This window comes from Schistocerca gregaria, chromosome 10 (assembly GCF_023897955.1).
Source record: "Schistocerca gregaria isolate iqSchGreg1 chromosome 10, iqSchGreg1.2, whole genome shotgun sequence".
Taxonomy (NCBI): Eukaryota; Metazoa; Arthropoda; class Insecta; order Orthoptera; family Acrididae; genus Schistocerca; species Schistocerca gregaria.
In genome coordinates, this window is record NC_064929.1 from 67,153,674 (window position 1) to 67,173,271 (window position 19,598).

At 45.9% G+C, this 19,598-nt stretch overlaps 1 non-coding gene across 1 annotated transcript; it reads right to left on the minus strand.

The window, feature by feature from the left end:
* Positions 1 to 3,039: 3,039 nt before the first annotated feature.
* On the minus strand, positions 3,040 to 3,113 carry Trnas-cga (transfer RNA serine (anticodon CGA)). Its single transcript has one exon. It is a non-coding gene; the product is annotated as a tRNA-Ser (tRNA).
* Between the last annotated feature and the right edge of the window lie 16,485 nt (positions 3,114 to 19,598).

A 19,598-nucleotide genomic window follows, 5' to 3' on the forward strand; every position in this document is an offset into this window, starting at 1 on the left:
TAATGACCACAGCAGTTGAGTCCCATAGTGCTCAGAGCCATTTGAACCACAGGTTTCTTTTTTTGCTGTCATCTGGTTTATTAACATAAAAAAGTGGTTCAAATGGCTCTGAGCACTATGGGACTCAACTGCTGTGGTCATCAGTCCCCTAGAACTTAGAACTACTTAAACCTAACTAACCTAAGGACATCACACACATCTGTGCCCGAGGTAGGATTCGAACCTGCTACCGTAGCGGTCACGCGGTTCCAGACTGAAGCGCCTCGAACCGCACGGCCACGCCGGCCGGCTCAGTTGTTAGAGGGCGTATTACGCTCTTCAGTGGTAGGCAACTGCAGTAGGGCATTGTCTCTCTTCACTAATGGAGCGCGTGAGACCGGGTCATTTAGCAAATTACCTGGACAGGGACGCCGTCACACGGTAAGAACGCTGCAATTTGAGGAAGCTGTCTTGCAGCATGTGGAGCGGGATCCTTCAATCAGCACTCGTGCAGTTGCACGTAACATGGGGACGAATGAGGCGAATGTAAGAACAGTCCTTCGAGAGCAATTGTTACGTCCATTTCACTTAGAGCGTGTCCACAACCTGGAACCAGTTGACTATCCACCAAGAGCACAATTTTCGCAGTGGTACCTGGAACAGTGTGAATTGTTGCATCCTCCATTTCCATCCTCTGTGTTGTTTACCAATGATGCAACGTTCGGGCGTGATGGAGTCTTCAACATTCACAACTGGCAAGTTTGGAGTGAGGATAGCCCACATGCCACAGTTACTAGTGCTCATCAAGTGCGGTTCTTCGTTAATGTGTGGGTCGGTGTTGTTGGGGAATGTTTAATTTGGCCGTACTTGCTACCTAGGCCATTAAACGGCAGGCACTATTACTATTTACTTGGGAGAACATTGCCACAATTTCTGGAAGACGTCCCGCTCCCTACAAGACAACGCATGTGGTTCCAACATGATGGGGCGCCAGCACATTTCAGTCGTCTTGTGCGTCGTTTCCTGGACCGACGGCTCCCAGAAACATGGATTGGCAGAGGTGGTCCTGTACCATGGCCTGCTCGATCCGCAGATATGTCCCCTCTGGACTTTTTTGTGTAGGGAGAGATACGCAACTTTGTTTGCGCAACCTTGTTTGCGCAACCTTGTTTGCGCAACCTTGTTTGCGCAGCCTTGTTTGCGCAACCTTCATTGCGCAACCTTGTTTGCGCAACTCCTGTTGCTTCAGAAGAGGATCTGGTTGCCCGGATAGTAGCAGCAGCAGGAACAATTCGGGATACTCCTGGGGGTTTTTTCCACGTGTGAGAGAGAACATGATCCGTTGTGTTAATGTGTTGTCTCTTGGTTATACAAAACTGGAAAAGTGTTTCTTGGTTTAATTAATTTCCCGCCAGAGAAATCTTCCTCTGCCGGTTTAAATACTCCTCATAGGAAAAAATGACATTACGGAAAAATGTTTTGATGTCCCCTACAACCTCCCAGTGTTTGTCGGCTTAAATACTTTTCACCCTGTATACTGCTTGTTTCACTCGCAAGCATTTCCCGCTGATCGAAGATACAAGCAAGCTCCTTGCATTTCACTGTGGTGCGAGAAAGCGGTGAGGTCGTCTTGGAGCAAGTAGGCGTGATAGTCACCGGCAGGCTTCAGAAGTGCTCCTGTGTGCGATAAGGGTGGGGGTGTGGGTGGGTAGCGCCAGATACTCCAGAGCCGGCACAAATTCTGAGGTAATTGCTTTGTTTGGTGGGCTGTGGGTGGGGAGCGGTAGGGTAGCACGTGGGGCGGAAATGGGCCGCTTTGGGATTGGAGGAAGGTGGCGGAGGGTGCCTCGCTCCGGAATCTGTTGATACTCTTAATTAAACCGCGCCGCGCCAGATAACAAACGCTGGGAGGGGCGTACGGGAAAAAAGGCGCGCCTGCTAGTCGGTAGCCATGGCGACGGCACAGTGCTAGCTGGTGGCGAGATAAACGCCTGTCGCCGGAACACGGCCGCGATTTATGCGACCAGCTAACCAGATTACGCGCAGCTTCTTCTGCAGGCTGTTGAGTCGGAGCGCCTACAACCGCTGTTAATTACCGCCCGGATTCTTCACGGCCAGCGCCAGAGGCGTTCTGCATTCTCATGCCCCCTAGAACGCGAGCTGTGTTCAGTGCAGGAGTGTCAGAAGGGAACGCGTTGCAAGGGGAAGTCTACCTTTAAGGGGTAACGAGATCCGTGCGGTGTACTTGGGACATAGACAGCCAGCTACGATGCCAGCTTGGTGGGGAACCATTTCCAACCGACACCAGGTAAGTGCATTCGAGAGGTGTTGCTGGATGGGGCACGCAGTCTCTTCCACCCGCTACCTCTCGAGAGGAGGGAGACAGCGTAACCTTGGAACTGGTGTGACATCGCGAGTCTTAAAACTGCAAGGACTGTCAGCGACCTGTTTTTATAAATAAAACAGAAAAGGAAAGGTAAAGGACTCTTATTGGATGGAGACACTACCTGGAGTTGAAGGTAATAAGATATTATTGTTTTGCAACAAGGCAAGGAGGCATGTTTGTAGTTGATGATTTGGCTTCACTTACTGGCTCAGGTCGAAATCGAGCAGTTGAGTGGAATGGGGGCGCCAGCATTCTGAAAACTATGGAACAGAATTTCATTCTTGGCATCAAACGTCATAGAGAACAACTTTTGCTACGACAGAATATTTGCCGATGCTTTGCACTGACGTCTGGTACAAAGAACTTGAGCGCCTGTGAAACAGAACAACTTTCAAGGTGGTAGGGGGCGGGAATTGGGGTAGGGGGAGGGGAAGAGGGGGGAATTGGGGTAGGGGGGCGGTGGGGTGGGTGGACTGCTGAAGCCTGTTGTGGGGTTATGTACCACTGAGGGCCATGGCGGGCACGAAGCCTCTCCGTCGTTTCTAGTTCTCCGGTTCAATAAATACATACATACATACATAGTACCCAAAGCAGTATTGTTCAACGTTTTGAATTTTATTTCATATCTCACAAACGTTGTTCCACATGAAACTTCCTGGCAGATTAAAACTGTGTGCACCGACCGAGATTCGAACTCGGGGCCTTTGCCTTTCGCGGGCAAGTGCTCTACCATCTGAGCTACCGAAGCACGACTCACGCCCGGTCCTCACAGCTTTGCTTCTGCCAGTATCTCGTGTCCTACGTTCCAAGCTTTACAGAAGCTCTCCTGCGAACCTTGCAGAACTAGCACTCTCGGTCGGTGCACACAGTATTAATCTGCCAGGAAGTTTCATATCAGCGCACACTCCGCTGCAGAGTGAAAATCTCATTCTGGAAACATCCCCTAGGCTGTGGCTAAGCCATGGCTCCGCAGTATACTTTCTTTTACTTAAGGAGAAAAGTGTACCTATAGCAACAATTGCAGCCAATTATAACTGAAAAATAATGAGGTTTCACAAGAAAAAAATTATTTTGTTATGTTTTTGAACGTCCGGTGCTATGAGTGTCATTCGTGAATCCTTCCTGGTCATGCTGACGAACGCTTATCAATTTATTTGTAAAAGTATAGACAGTGGAAATTAAAATGTCCTGTGGTACCTCTCCTGCTCCTATCCCTCTCACGTCTCGTTCAAGCAGACTCAAAACTCTCCCACAAAAACCTCGTCTTTAACATATGCCAGTTGCCTCGAAATTTTTTGAAGTTGAGTTGGAGCTAGGTCTGCATAAAGAACACACGTGACTTTGAATAACACTTTGCTTTCAGATTACATTTTCAACATACACGCACTTTAATTGATCAATGAACAGCAGCATAGAAATGTGATGCGAAAGCTAATGAAAGAGTCCGCATTGTTTCTTCACTTATACAACGTTTGTAAAAAATCCATTCTCGTCATGTTATGATGTAGTTTGCATTATGCCTCTACAATGTAGTTTCCCGTTGCTCTTACATAACATTAGCCATTGTGCCTTGAACATTTAACTATCGTTACTTATACGCAAGAAACCGTAAAAACTACGTAAAATCTCAGAATTACGACAAGGTGCGCCACAGGGAGAACGTTAGAATATCTGGAAGGCCTCAGCTAAAGTATAACATTATACACCATATCCTGGTGGCTGCACGGCTGGTTATACGATATTCTTCACTTTTTTAATTTGTTTTAAGGGGATAGATTAATTTTGGACGCCATCAGGCCGAAAATATTTTATTTCCATTACCGATTAGCGAAAATTTTTTCCTCACGCTGAACTGACCGCAAAGCGATATAAAATTAAAAAACGTATAGTCGCAACTGATTGGAGGGCGTTGGGGATGGGGAAGGAGGGAGGGGGGGGGGATTCGACGTGGTAATCCGTGTGTGTGTGTGTGTGTGTGTGTGTGTGTGTGTGTGTGTGTGTGTGTATGTGTGTGTGTGTGTGTACACAGTTGCTACGCGGGTTAATAAGGGCACGTATGTATTTCCGCATAAAAGAGATCACCGCCAAATTATATCTGCCGACACGGGCGCCCATCAAAAAGAGCCACAGAGAGGCGCGCGCCAGACGTAATTCCGTCAAAGGCATTAGCCGCCGACTGTGATGACGTTATTAATGAAAAAAATATCCGGGGTGGTTCGCCGGGCGGGGCGCACCTAAAGGGAGAATCCGACAGCTGCGGGGGAGGGAGGGAGGGAGGGCTCGCCGGCCAGGACGGACCTGTAATTAGCAATTTGCAGACGCGGGCCTTCCTTTGCTGCGTATCGACAGGGCGTCTGGTAGTAACACGTGAGCCGCACGTGAGGGGGGAGGCTTTTTGCCGGGCCGGTGTCGCGTGAAGCGGCCGCGACAAAGGATATGGGGGCGGCGAGACGTCCACCGTCCACCGACCGCCGCTATTTGCATAAATAATCATCGGCCAATGGAAATTAGGTCTTCGGTGCGTGGGCGAGGGTGCTATGCGCCGGAGAGGAGATGGCGGGCGGTCGCATCAATCACCTGAGCGCCCACGGCTTTCAAGCAGGGCGCAGCCCGCATCGCGTACCAGCTCTGCTCAAGGGGACTCGTAATTACACATTTTTTGTGATCTGTGTTTCAAAACTTACACGGCCCTGGCTAGGAATTCCAGTCACGTTTCCCCGCCGAGAATCCTCATGAAGGCTGTCACCTGCGACGAAAATCTTTATTATTCCTACAACTTTCGATTTTTACTAATCATCATCAGGCAGAAAATATAATTACGCCATCTGTGTGGAAAAAGGCCAGGGCCGGCCAAGAATTCCGGTCCCGAGCCGTGCTCTGGGTCGAATACCATAGCCCTCAGCTAGGACTGTTGATATTTTTAAAACTATCAGGAATCCGATACATCGATATTTAAAATTACATCGTTAACGGCCATCTACATCTACATCCATACTCCGCAAGCCACCTGGCGCTGTGTGGCGGAGGGTACTTTGAGTATCTCTATCGGTTTTCCCTTCTATTCCAGTCTCTTATTGTTCGTGGAAAGAAAGATTGTCGGTATGCCTCTGTGTGGCCTCTAATCTCTCTGATTTTATCCTCATGGTCTCTCCGCGATATATAAGTAGGAGGGAGCTAATTACTGCTTGACTCCTCGGTGAAGGTATGTTCTCGGAACTTCAACAAAAGCCCGTACTGAGCTACTGAGCGTCTGGAATTTATCTATCATCTCCGTAACGCTTTCGCGATTACTAAATGAGCCTGTAACGAAGTTTGCTCCTCTCCGTTGGATGTTCTCTGTCTCTCATATCAACCCTATCTGATACGGATCCCACACTGGTGAGCAATATTTTGGCAGTGAGCGAACAAGTGTACTGTAACCTATTTCCTTTGTTTTCGGATTGCATTTCCTTAGGATTCTTCCAATGAATCTCAGTCTGGCACCTGCTGTACCGACGACCAACTTTATATGATCATTCCATTTTAAATCATTCCTAATGCCTACTCCCATCGATATATCAACAGAAGAAAAACATCTACCTTCGGGCCTATAAAAATATCGACTAAACATTGCAAATATACTGCCGGTTTTGGAGCTGTATCCTTAAGTATTGATGGGATCACCAATTTAGTACTGTAGGGAATCGTGGAGGGTAAAAATTGTAGAAGAAGAATAACAGATGAATACGCTAAGTATATACAGAAGAATGTAGGATGCAGTAGTTATTGCACAGGATATAGTGAAAAGCTGTATCAAACCTCAGTCTCTCAACTGAAAAACACTACGACAACCACAACATAATTAAGTACTGATTTACAAAAAAAAAAATGGCTCTGAGCACTATGGGACTCAACTGCTGTGGTCATTAGTCCCCTAGAACTTAGAACTACTTAAACCTAACTAACCTAAGGACATCACACACATCCATGCCCGAGGCAGGATTCTAACCTGCGACCGTAGCAGTCGCACGGTTCCGGACTGCGCGCCTAGAACCGCGAGACCACCGCGGCCGGCCGATATTGATTTACAGTTAGATACTACGTACATCAACAAGCTAGGAGTCTGCTTGTCTCCCTTAGAGCAAGAATGTAGAGGAAAATGATACCTGTTCACACTTGGCGATTACCACTTTGTTAAGGGGAGGTTTACTGTCTTTGGCTCGCAAAAAAAGCATGTTCTTTGAGCATTTTTTGCTATGTGTGTCTTACAGATATCAGTGTCAAATTTGGTCAAAATATTTATTGATATTTCCTCTACAAACCGGAATTACTTCGGCCGGAAATGTCGAAGACCAAAGGCGGAAGTGCCGTCGGAGCGAAACAAAATTTCGATGTAGACCTCCACGCGCGGTATGTCACAGGTCAGCCGGCTCGTCTGAAATCAAAACTGAGTTGACGTTAGCGAAGTATGTAAGATGCTTCAGGAGTTGTGCCTCGCTTAAGTTATTTGGACCATACGAAACTAAATGGCGGCCATTTGAAAAAAATTGGGTATTTTTCATCGATTTTTCTGCTTCGTCGGCCAAGTAAAAATGTTTTTAGTTGATGGATCGGAATAAAAGGGGTACTACTCCTAGACAAGTTAGTTAGCTTCGTCGAAAACAAAGAGTCATGTCAATCGGTTCAGTAGATTTGAAGTTACCACGCCTTGAGATAAAAAAAGTCATTTCGTGAAAAACGCGTTTGAAGTTTTGACTACATATAAATTAAATATTATGCAACTTACGTTCAATCTGCTATTCCGGGTCAATTAACTATTCCTTCCTCTTCGTCATAGAGGCCGTTCTGCTCTATCTGGGCCATACTGCGCTGCTCCAAAGTCGCTCGTACGGCCGGTGACAAGCGGTTTTCGGCCGCTTGAATCCGGTGGTCGTCCGAATGCTTGGCGAACTGCGTCGAATAGAGTCCCAGGGTGACGTCCATCTTTGTCATGGTCTTCAGAATTTCTGAATACCCTTCGTTGAAGCTGTTCATTGGCAGGAAAGTCGCAATCTCTACAATCTTCGCACCAGAATGCAAATGCTGGGCGGCTAACTTCCAAACATGCGTTCAATCTTTAATTTGAATTTTGTGTGTTTCGTCCCAAGCCCTGGTACATTAACTCGGCCTCCAAAAGAAAAACAACTGGTGCGTGAAAGACGCCGATTTCAGGTAGGTGCATCTTTTTGTTCAACCGCGAATCACAAACATTTCCGTTCAGTATTCGGAAAAATCGTTGCAGGGGTGGATACTAAACGCTTTTATGGATCCAAAAACGCAATGTAAAAAAAAAAGATTTTTTGAACCAAAAGGTAGTAAACCTCCCCTTAACATGGGTAACCTTCCAGGAAGGTGAAAAGAAGCTCGAAGACCTGCTAGAGGCCAAAGAAGGGCCATAATATGCAGCAGGACATTTTTAATTAACTGTAAGTAACAAATTTCAAATGTTTTTTCTTTAAAGTCAATTTCTCGCAAACTAAAATTTTTAGTGCATATTCCCAATTATATCTGAAACTAACATAGATAAAAGAATGAAATTTTCAGAGACTGCATAAGATAAAAATCCCCCTCTAGTACTACATTCATTAATATTCTCCCATTAGGAAGTTAACGAAAAATATTATCTGCAGAAAAAACTTAATATTTCCTGTTAATAAATATAGAAAGTATTTCTTAAAATCTATAAAATCGATAAAGTACATTTTAGTACAGTTGACTCTATTAGCATCATGTAACGTACAGTAAAAATGTTAATGTCCTGCATCAAACAGTTTTTTCACAAATGGGTCAAGTACTAATGCCTAAATTTAACATGGGTGAGATGGGAAGGGTGGGGTCCCCTTAAACGACTTGAATGTGTCAAGCAAGACACTAGCAATACTGTAACTGAGCATTACAGGCTTGTTTTTCCTACTCATCTGCATCAAGTTATATTTTTACACATTTAGGGCTAGGTGTCATTCACCAGACTAACTGGAAATTTTGTCTAACTCGTCTTGTATCTTCCTACAGTTACTCAACTTCGACAGTTACCGTACACCACGGCGTCATCCGCGAACAACCCTGTCCGCAAAATCATTTATGTACACTACTGGCCATTAAAACTGCTACACCACCAAGATGACGTACTACAGACACGAAATTTTACCGACACGAAGAAGATGCTGTGATATGCAAATCATTAGCTTTTCAAAGCATTCACACAAGGTTGGCGCCGGTGGCGACACCTAAAACGTGCTGACATGAGAAAGGTTTCCGGCCGACTTCTCATACGCAAACAGCAGGTGACCGGCGTTGCCTGGTGAAACGTTGTTGTGATGCCTCGTGTAAGGAGGAGAAATGCGTACCATCACGTTTCCGAATTTGATAAAGGTCGGATTTTAGCCTATCGCGATTGCGCTTTATCATATCGCGACATTGCTGCTCCGTTGGTCGAGATCCAATGACTGTTAGCAGAATATGTAAATCGGTGGGTTCAGGAGAGTAATACGGAACGCCAACGGCCTCGTATCACTAGCAGTCGAAATGACAGCATTTTATCCGCACGGCTGTAACGGACCGTGCAACCACATCTCGATCCCTGAGTCAACAGATGGGGACGTTTGCAAGACGACAACCATCTGCGCGAACAGTTCGACGACGTTTGCAGCAGCATGGACTATCAGCTCGGAGACCGTGGCTGCGGTTATCCTAGACGTTGCATCACAGACAGGAGCGACTTCCATGGTGTACTTGACGACGAACCTGGGTGAACGAATGGCAATATGTCATATTTTCGGATGAATCTAGGTTCTGATTACAGCATCATGATGGTCGCGTCCGTGTTTGGCAACATCGGGGTGAACACACATGGGAAGCGTGTATTCGTCATGGCCATACTGGTGTATCACTCGGCGTGATGGTATGGGATGCCATTGGTTATACGTCTCTGTCACTTCTTGTTCGCATTGACAGCACTTTGAACAGTGGACGTCACATCTCAGATGTCTTACGACCCGTGGCTCTACCCTTCATTAGATCCCTGCGAAATGGTGCAATTCAGCAGGATAATGCACGACCGCATGTTGCACGTCCTGTACAGGCCTTTCTGGATACAGAAAATGTTCGACTGCTGCTCTGGCCAGCACGTTCTCCAGATCTCTCACCAACTGAAAACGTCTGGTCAATGGTGGCCGAGCAACTGGCTCGTCACAATACGCCAGTCACTACTCTTATGAACTGTGGTATCGTGTTGAAGCTGCTTGGGCAGCTGTACCTGTACACGCCACCCAAGCTCTGTTTGACGCAAAGCCCAGGCGTATGAAGGCCGTCATTACGGCCAGAGGTGGTTGTTCTGGGTACTGATTTCTCAGGATCTATGCACCCAAATTGCGTGAAAATGTAATCACGTCAGTTCTAGTATATTTGTCCAATGAATACCCGTTTATCTTCTGTATTTCTTCTTGGTATAGCAATTTTAATGGCCAGTAGTGTATATAGAAAGCAACAGCGGTCCTATCACACGTCCCCTGGGGCCGATACCCTTGTTTCGGTCCATCAGCGGCCACGTAGCAGCAATCGTAGAAGAGCTGGGCGGACCTGATGCTGTGTCAGCGACCAAGTGATCCTGCTGGGGTCTGGAAAGCGGCGAGCTTTGTCGCGCTGGACGAGATGGTGGAGGTCCGTCCGCCCCGGTCCTCCGGGTTGCGACCTCTGCGGCGGCGGGCGCCGTCGAGGTCAGTGTCTGCGGCGCGCGGCAGCCACGCCTTCCTTGCCGGTCCGCGGGGAGGCGTGCCCGCTGCCCGGCAGGGATGAGATCAATTAGAGCGGCGGCGCTTTGATGTCGGGCTCTCCACCTTGTGGCCGCCTGCGGCCGCGCCCTTGTTGTTGGTAATTAGTTTGAGAAAGCTGCCCAGTGGCCGGCGCCGGTGCGTGGGCGGGGGGGGGGGGGGGGCGGCGGGGGCGGCGCGTGAGCCGAACAACTAATTACTGCCCGGCTCTTCGCAGCGCGCGGCGCTCACACACACACACAGACAGGGAGCGGGGCTGGAATTTTTCACCTGTTGCCTGCAGCCGTGCGGGCCGACGCACTCCTGCTGTGGCTCGCCTCTCTGCAGCTGGATCTAATTCCCGCCAGTGGGCAAGTTGGGCGCCGCGCCCTGCGTGGCCGGCCGTATGAAATTTGCGGTCCGCCGGCCTGAGTGGTGAGTGGTGTGCGGTGGGTGGGTGCTTCGGACACACCGATTTGTAGTCGGGGAGTCTCCGCGCTCCTGACATTCTCTCTCTCTGGCACGAACAGGAGACTGGACGTATGTGCGAGGGCGCCTGGTCCGTTCTCTCCACCTCTACATAAAGCTGCGCCATTGTCTCGTCTGTCAGACGCAGTATCCGATACGAAGAGCATTCCATAAGCAGGTTATTCTACCAATTCTACATGTACTCAAGTTCTATTCACAGAACGTAATGAGAACCGTCGACAGGAGGTCTGAAGTTGATTCCATATTTCTGGAAAAAAAAAAAATGGTTCAAATGGCTCTGAGCACTATGGGACTTAACTGCTGAGGTCATCAGTCCCCTAGAACTTAGAACTACTTAAATCTAACTAACCTAAGGACATTACACACATCCATGCCCGAGGCAGGATTCGAACCTGCGACCGCAGCGGTCGCGCGGCTCCAGACTGTAGCTCCTAGAACCGCTCGGCCGCTCCGGCCGGCCATATTTCTGGATTTAGAGAACGTTCGCCGCAAGTTGATATTTTTAAAAATATCGGAAATCCGATACATCGATATTTAAAAGAATTATTTTATTATTTTATTTATGTCATTAACAGTACAGAGTAACCCACTGCACTGAAATGTAAAGTGGGTCGGATGCCTGGAAATCTAACAGCAAAGACTTATCATTGTAATAATTTTATTGGAATACAGTCGTAAATGCGTTTTTTCAAATAATATAAAGAACATAATACATAAAAATTTCCCTAAGGTTACAGCGAATTGAATGCTTAACAATTGTTAAAATGGTTCTATATAATTTGTTTCTGCCTAGTTGATGAGAGTATACTTTACATATCGCAAATATCAAATAAAAATAAAATGTGGAACAATGAGTGTGGTGAAAATAAGTTGCGATACCTGTATGTAGAGGGAAGTGATATACTGTCTTTGAATATGTAATATAGTCTAAATAATTTTTTTTTTGAATGAGTTGGAGCCCCGTCTCGCCCACACCGGCATGATGGCCAACACAAAAGGTCTAGTGCCATATCTCTGCATAAGGGTTAGTTTTCAGTAAAGTGAGGTGTCACAGGATGTGGGCACTGCGATGTTTGCGGAGGTCTGGCTAAGGTTAGCCATTTATACGCACTCATCTGGAGATAGATTAGGTCGAAAGTCGAACAAAAGGTAGCCGTTGTGGTTGATAATGAGGCGGTGTCGGTAGAACCTCGAGCTATTCTCATCTGAAATGGTTTGTCCTTATGTATGTTTACTGTGTCTGTGTGTGTTGGTATATTACTCGGAGTGTTGCAAGTCAGGACAGTGTATGACATTCGGCAGCTGTTTCTTTGTCTTACTGTTGGTACCTGTGGTATATTCTGTGTGATACCGTATATACATACGCCTGGTATTACGCAAATTAAATACTCTTTCAGCATTTGATACGTGGAGTACATGAATTTTAGCTTTACTTAAAAGAATATAATTATAGGCTTCCAATATCTCCCGATATATCGACGGAAAAAATATCGACGTACCTGCCTATGAAAATATCGGTTGCACGTGGTAAATATACTTCAAATGGCTGTGAGCACTATAGGACATAACATCTGACGTCATCCTTCCCCTAGAACTTAGAACTACTTAAACCTAACTAACCTAAGGACATCACAAACATCCATGCCCGAGGCAGGATTCGAACCTGCGACAGTAGAAGCAGCGTGGTTCCGGAGTTAAGCGGCTAGAACCGCTCGACCACAGCAGACGGCGATAAATATACTGCCGGTTTTAGATCTGTATATTTAAGTATTGATTTATTGTTAGATGTTCTGTACATCAACAAGCTGGCAGCCTGTCTGTTCCTCTTGGAACGAGCATTGAAAGGAAAACAATGCATGCTCACGTCTGGTGATAACCACTTTGCTCGTAGTCGTAACTGCATGTAAGTCGCACCATAAAACGAGCCCCTTACGTCAGTCGTTCGGTTTCGTCACATGTCGAATGTGTCGGGAAGACTTCATGTCGACTTCCCGTTTATTTCGTTCCTGCCAATACCGGCCGCCTAACAGCCGTAGTGTCAAAACTGCGTGGTGAAGCTAAACGTTCCAATTTCTGTTGTTAGCACCGAGCACCGATGACATCATTTCTCCTCACACCTCTCTGCCCACAGCGAAGACGATTCATGTCGGCTAGATTTTTGTTCATCGTTTTCGTGAGCAGTTTTTGAAGAATGCCGATGTGAAATAACGGCACACTAGTTGGGTTAAAAATAGTTTTTTCAACGTAACTAGTGTGCTTTTTCTTTACACCGGAAATCTTGTTATTCCATTCAGACTGCCATCCGCCAGTGCAATCTGACTGCTTCTTTTGTGCCACATATAACTGCTTCACACAGTCAAAGAGAAAGAGTGGACGTGATGAAATCTAGAAAAAAACAGTAAGACACCTTCACACCGTGAAAGTACAGTTATATTCTACTACAGTTTCAAAAGAACAACTTGAAATATTTACCGAAAATTTGCGGAAAAATATAAAATAAAATTACCGACACTCGGTATTGCCATTTTGATGTAGATAAGTCAATATATCGGTGGGAAAAATGTTGGCGATATATATCGAAATTCATTGTTAATGTATCGGTATATCGATATGTAATTGACAGCCCTTCCCACAAGCGACTTCTAATCCAACTGCACGCATATAGAGATGTGCGACATGGGTTCCTAATCAAAACTTTGCCTGTTAAGTCTCCTCTTCAGCCACCACAGGGCTACAGCAGAAATTGTGAATCACCCTGGATATACAGTGAACTTCGATAACATAAAAAATATTTATTTTCATCAAATATTTTCCGAGCCTTAGGAGGCTGATCTACAGATGTTTTTCTACCTCTGTTTCATAACTTTTTTCCCCAGCAACAATAGAAAGTATTTCTCCCACATTTTATAGATCATTGTTGAAAACACGTTCCACACAATCACCTGCTATGGAAATGTTTGTAGTGGCTACCCATTCGGTTTTTGTTAACACAAGATGTTTCTCAAGTGCAGCGTCTGTTCGTATATATACAGGTGACAATCCCTTCCCGGTTACGTACCGTCGAAACCACGGACTCACACGCACCACAGCTCGAAAACGCTGCCAGAATTTACGTTTCGGCGCTACCTCTGAAAAACAAAACAGCAGCAAGGGGCGTTGTGGGGTCGGGAACCGAAATTTGCTATAAAAGCTGCGTGAGGCCGACAGAAGCCGAGTGTCCAGTTGGAGTTCGGGCCTCGAGAACACGTCATAGCGAAACTCGCAACACCTGAAGAAGACAGTTCGCTCGTTCGTCGAACCGACTGAGCACAAACAGGAACAAGAAATCGGCTGTACGGCCGGAAGCACACCATTAACTGAAAAGAGACGCGGATGGCTGCATTTAATTAAAGCCAATAAATTACACATGTTTTCGAAGAAACTTTAAGTGTGGTGGTTTTGCGAGATTTTATTAAGAACCAGCTGGGGGGCGGTGTGCTGTCTGTCGGCTGTGTGCATTTTCTAGTCAGCTTGCAACACCTCAGAACATTTCTAAAAGCCTTCAGGTTGCTACGTGTCATGTGGTTAGAGGTACAGCAGTAATGACGGATTTAACCTCTATACAGGCTGCTCCCGTACCACCGTTCAAAAATGTAACTGGACACATAGAAGGATCCACTCAATAGTTTAAGGTAGGGAACCTAGGTTCGGAGAAGCCACGCTAAGGAAAAATGGAAGTAAACCTGTCTACCGAAACTTCCCGACAGTCTAAAACTGTGTGCCGGGCCGAGACTCGAACTCAGGACCTTTGCCTTTCACGGGCAAGTGCTCTACCAACTGAGCTACCCACTCACGACTCACTCCCCGTCCTGACAGCTTTACTTTTCCAGTACCCCGTCTCCTACCTTGCAAACTTTTCAGAAGCTCTCCTGCGAAAGATTGGAAGGTAGGAGACGAGGTACTGGCAGAAGTAAAGCTGTGAGGAAGGGGCGTGAGTCGTGCTTGGGTAGCTCAGCTGATAGAGCACTTGCCCGCGAAAGGCAAAGGTCCCGAGTTCGAGCCTCGGTCCGGCACACAACTTTAATCTGCCAGGAAGTTTCATATCAGCGCACACTCCGCTGCAGAATGAAAATCTCATTCTGGAAACCTGTCTAGCATTATTGTTTTCCAGCTTATTTACAAGTGACACGTCTACACGTTTACACGTACTGTTCTGTTTATGTACACGTACATTCTTTATTTCCTGGCCGGCCGCTGTGGCCGAGCGGTTCTAGGCGCTTCAGTCCGCAACCGCGCTGCTGCTACGGTCGCAGGTTCGAATCCTGCCTCGGGCATGGATGTGCGTGATGTCCTTAGGTTATTTAGGTTTAAGTAGTTCTAAGTTCTAGGGGACTGATGACCTCAGATGTTAAGTCCCATAGTGCTTAGAGCGATTTGAACCATCTTTGTATTTCCTGCAAGGAAACGAGGGGGAAGATTCTGATTACTAGAAAGTCAATATGTAGGTTTTGTTTACTTTACTTGTCCATAAGGTGGCTCTGTTATATTGTACTTACATTGACCATGACAGAACGTGCTATGAATCAACGACAGTCCGATACATTACTCAGTGCAATTCAGAGACGTACAGTACAATAGCATGGAGCAGTGCCGGGTACAGCATTTCCTGGTCGCAGAATTGGAAGCGAAGGTCCTATTCCATGACCCGAGAGATCACCTGACCTGAATCCCTTGATCATTTCCTATGGAGATATCTAAAGTCACTTGTGTATGAGTCCCCTGTGGATACGGAAATCTGATTATCTGATAGAATTTGTCAGGGTGCGTCAGAATCTTCTTCGCCGATGTCATTCTTACACTGAGGTTCATGGGCGTCAGTTTCAGTAAGTTTTGTAAGATACAGTGCAACTGGTATGTTCATTGTGTTAATTAAGGTATTTGCTATTAACTAATGTAAATAAAAAAGTACACAGTAATGTGATTTTATTCTTATTATCTCCTTAAGCTGGCATCTCCACACTGAGGTTCCAACCGTACATCCTACAAGTGATCATAGTAATCTTTCACTACATTCAGGAGTAGACTTGAGCTAAGGACATTAGAGCAACTGAAAATCAAACCAGTGACACATAGAGTCTTCGTATTAGAATTAGGTATTTGAAACGTGTCTGCTAGTAAATTACTGGCAATTGTATCTAAACTGTATTACCTTTATTTTGCTATAGATATTGCCTAGCCCTCTTTGGCAGTGTGATTTTTTTTATTGGCGGGCTGGCAGCAGGAAAAAGACCGCATGACGAAGCTGTGGAACTTTGTATACAAAATCAAGCAACCTCATAATATGAACTGCTTTCGGTGGTAGTGGGTTGTCTTCCAGTCACATTTATAATTATGTTAGATCGAGTAGGAGAAATGGCGGTAGACTTCGCACGGGGCACGTTTACGCACAGCACTTTCCACAGGATCCATTCTTGCAAGATCGCTATCGACAGTGGACTATTAGTACCTCCATCTGCGGAGAGGTCTCACAAACGTCGTGGCGCCAGGTGAGTGAATGTCTTAGCGCACGTTGTTCTGTTAAGTGGGGAAATTTTGTTACTCATATATCATAGTTGCAAGGGAGCAAATCTTTTGGAAGTGAGAAGATATAAACTTATGTTAATTTACAGGAGATTATTCTGCTTTACAAGGTATGTTTGTACAGTCTGAAAGCCTGACAGTTACTACTGTAGTTCTGGAACTAATTCAAATAAGGCCATGGGCACGTTCATGCAGTTCTCTTGGGCCACGTTTACGCACTACTTTGTAATGTCATCCTAACTGATGATATCGCAATCAAGAAAATTTAAGATAGCAGCAGTGGAAACGCATTCTAAAAGAAAATGGAGGAACAAGAGAAAGCAGGCATAAATTGCTGTTTGAAACTAATGAATCTCAAGCAGAAATAATTTATTTCATCAGAACAAGGCAAGGAACTGCTAAAACCAAGAACAACGAAAAACGTAGCTACGCCTACTTCTGACTTCAGCATTACTGTTCTGCCCAGTGTCAGGTTTTCGCAGAGTAAATCTCCATGCTCTTGTACCTTCTGTCCCCGTCTTGCGGTCCACCTAATTTCCGTTTCCCTTTATGTCGTCTATCACAATGTATCTCCCCCCCCCCCCCCCCCCCCCCAATTCTCCTCTCACAGTCTGGACCTTCCAAAGCGTCTGTTAGCAAGCACTTCAGTCTCGACGAATGTCCTATCCAGTTCCTCTTCCTTTCTCCAATGACCTGCAGCAATCCGATAAAAAGGATGAAAATCGCCCTTGTATTTACTGCTTAATAGATACAAGCACGCAATAAAAAAATTAAGAATCGGTGTAGTGCTTTACATTACGCCTTTTAAACCTCTATGTAGGCCAAATTGTGCTAACAGATGGAAGTGCGCCAAGAAATTTCTTTACTGCCAGTAAAATTGTTGTATTTTACTACTATGTTAGTTGGTGTAAGTAAGACTGTAATTTTATTTACCGCCAATATTTAGAAAGTTTAGTAATGTGTTTTATTACTATTTTCGTCTCTCAGCTGAAAAACCAGCATAACTCGAAGAACAAGCCTCACACGCAAAAAGTCTAGAATCCAAAGTTGATTATTTTCGACGGGGACATTTGCTGGTGCTAAAATTATCCCGCCACCCTAGCTCCCTATAGGATGGGGTGTGAGAGAGAATTTCAGAAATGTTGACCCAAATATTAAGTTTTTCTCAGCTTCGGATGAGTTTTGGCTCAACATTTGTGAAACTCTAATTCCTCTCTCTCTCTCAAACCGCACCCTATGGCGAGAGAGGGAGAGCTTTAGTTTTAGCGAATCAAAATTTACAAAGTGAAGAAGTACTTTTTATTTATCCGTAACCATGTTCTACGCAAAAATGAGAACATGGATTTTCTTGCATTACAGCGTCACTTACCAAGAATCAAAACAAATGTTTAAGACAAAATGTACGTAGTTTTTTATGTAGAATCTGATTCTGCAATAAAAAATGGGGGTTCCCATTTGAAATTTTAAAGTTATGTCCCCACCCCCAGGGGGCTGGGGTGGTAGACTAATTTTAGCACCAGCAGATGTCGCCTTCCAAAATAATCAACTTTGGATTCTACACATTTTTGTGTGAAGCTTATTTTTCGAGTTATTTTGGTTTGTCAACGTAAAATTTACACCGTATATACAGGGTGTTACAAAAAGGTACGGCCAAACTTTTAGGAAACATTCCTCACACACAAATAAAGAAAAGATGTTATGTGGACATGTGTCCGCAAACGCTTAATTTCCATGTTAGAGCTCATTTTAGTTTTGTCAGCATGTACTGTACTTCCTCGATTCTTCGGCCCAATTGAAGGAAGGTAATGTTGACTTCGGTGCTTGTGTTGACATGCGACTCATTGCTCTACAGTACTAGCATCAAGCACATCAGTACGTAGCATCAACAGGTTAGTGTTCATCACGAACATGGTTTTGCGGTCAGTGCAATGTTTACAAATGCGGAGTTGGCAGATTCCCATTTATTGTATGGATTAGCACGGGGCAATCAATAGCCGTGGCGCGGTACGTTTGTATCGAGACAGATTTCCAGAACGAAGGTGTCGCAGCAGGAAGACGTTCGAAGCAACTGAACACGGAACATTCCAGCCTACGACTCGCGACTGGGGAAGACCTAGAACGACGAGGACACATGCAATGGACGAGGCAATTCTTCGTGCAGTTGACGATAATCCTAATGTCAGCGTCAGAGAAGTTGCTGCTGTACAAGGTAACGTTGAACACGTCACTGCATGGAGAGTGCTACGGGAGAACCAGTTGTTTCCGTACCGCGTACAGCGTGTGCAGGCACTATCAGCAGCTGATTGGCCTCCACGGGTACACTTCTGCGAATGGTTCATCCAACAATGTGTCAATCCTCATTTCGGTGCAGATGTTCTGTTGCTGTGTGTTTCCACTCCATGATTAATGTGATTTGAAGAGAAGTAATAAAATGAGCTCTAACATGGAAAGTAAGCATTTCCGGACACACGTCCACATAACATATTTTCTTTCTTTGTGTGTGAGGAATGTTTCCTGAAAGTTTGGCCGTACCTTTTTGTAACACCCTGTAGGGTGTAAACTTTACGTTGACAAACCAACAGCCAACTTATAAGATTATATGATTTTAAACAAGATGAATCTAACCAAATAACTTTAAAAAACTCCGAAAAGAAATACGCATATATGTACCCCCCCCCTCTCTCTCCTATGTGGGGGGCGGGGGGGGTTCTTTGGGGAAGGAGACCAGACAGCGAGGTCATCGGTCTCAGCGGATTAGGGAAGGAAGTCGGCCGTGCCCTTTGAAAGGAACCATCCCGGCATTCGCCTGGAGGGATTTAGGGAAATCACGGAAAACCTAAATCAGGATGGCCGGGCGCGGGATTGAACCGTCGTCCTCCCGAATGCGAGTCCAGTGTTCCTGTGTCGGCACAGCAGTGAGTGGATTTTGACCGATGTTATGCATTTTTCTGTGCAGCACTCGCCGTGTAAGAAACTGTACTCGGTGTTGCCAATCAAAAGGAGGAGTCACAAATTTGCCAGAATGCCCCTAGGTTGCTGCCTACCTCTGATACACGGCATGCGGTTCGCAAATTCCTCTCATCAGTCTAAGACGGAGCCGCGCCAAAGTGCTTGAAGATGGCGACCTCCCGTGCCTGGGCAGGGAGCGCAGAGAGGGCGAAGAAAATTGAAAAGCAAAAGTAGAAAGAGCGGAGAGCTAGACGAGCCGTGGTTTCTGCGTGGGGAGAGGGTTGGAGGTGAGGGGGGGGGGGGGGCTGCGTGGGAACCGAGGGGAGTCGGGGGCGGGAGGCGTGGGTGGGCGCCTGCTGGAACAGGCCCTCCTGCCGCGAGCTTTGATTTTAATTAGTACTAATTAAATTTCCCGTAATTACGTTATATACATTTTTCCGCCATTCCGGCCGGCGAGAACATCTTGCGGT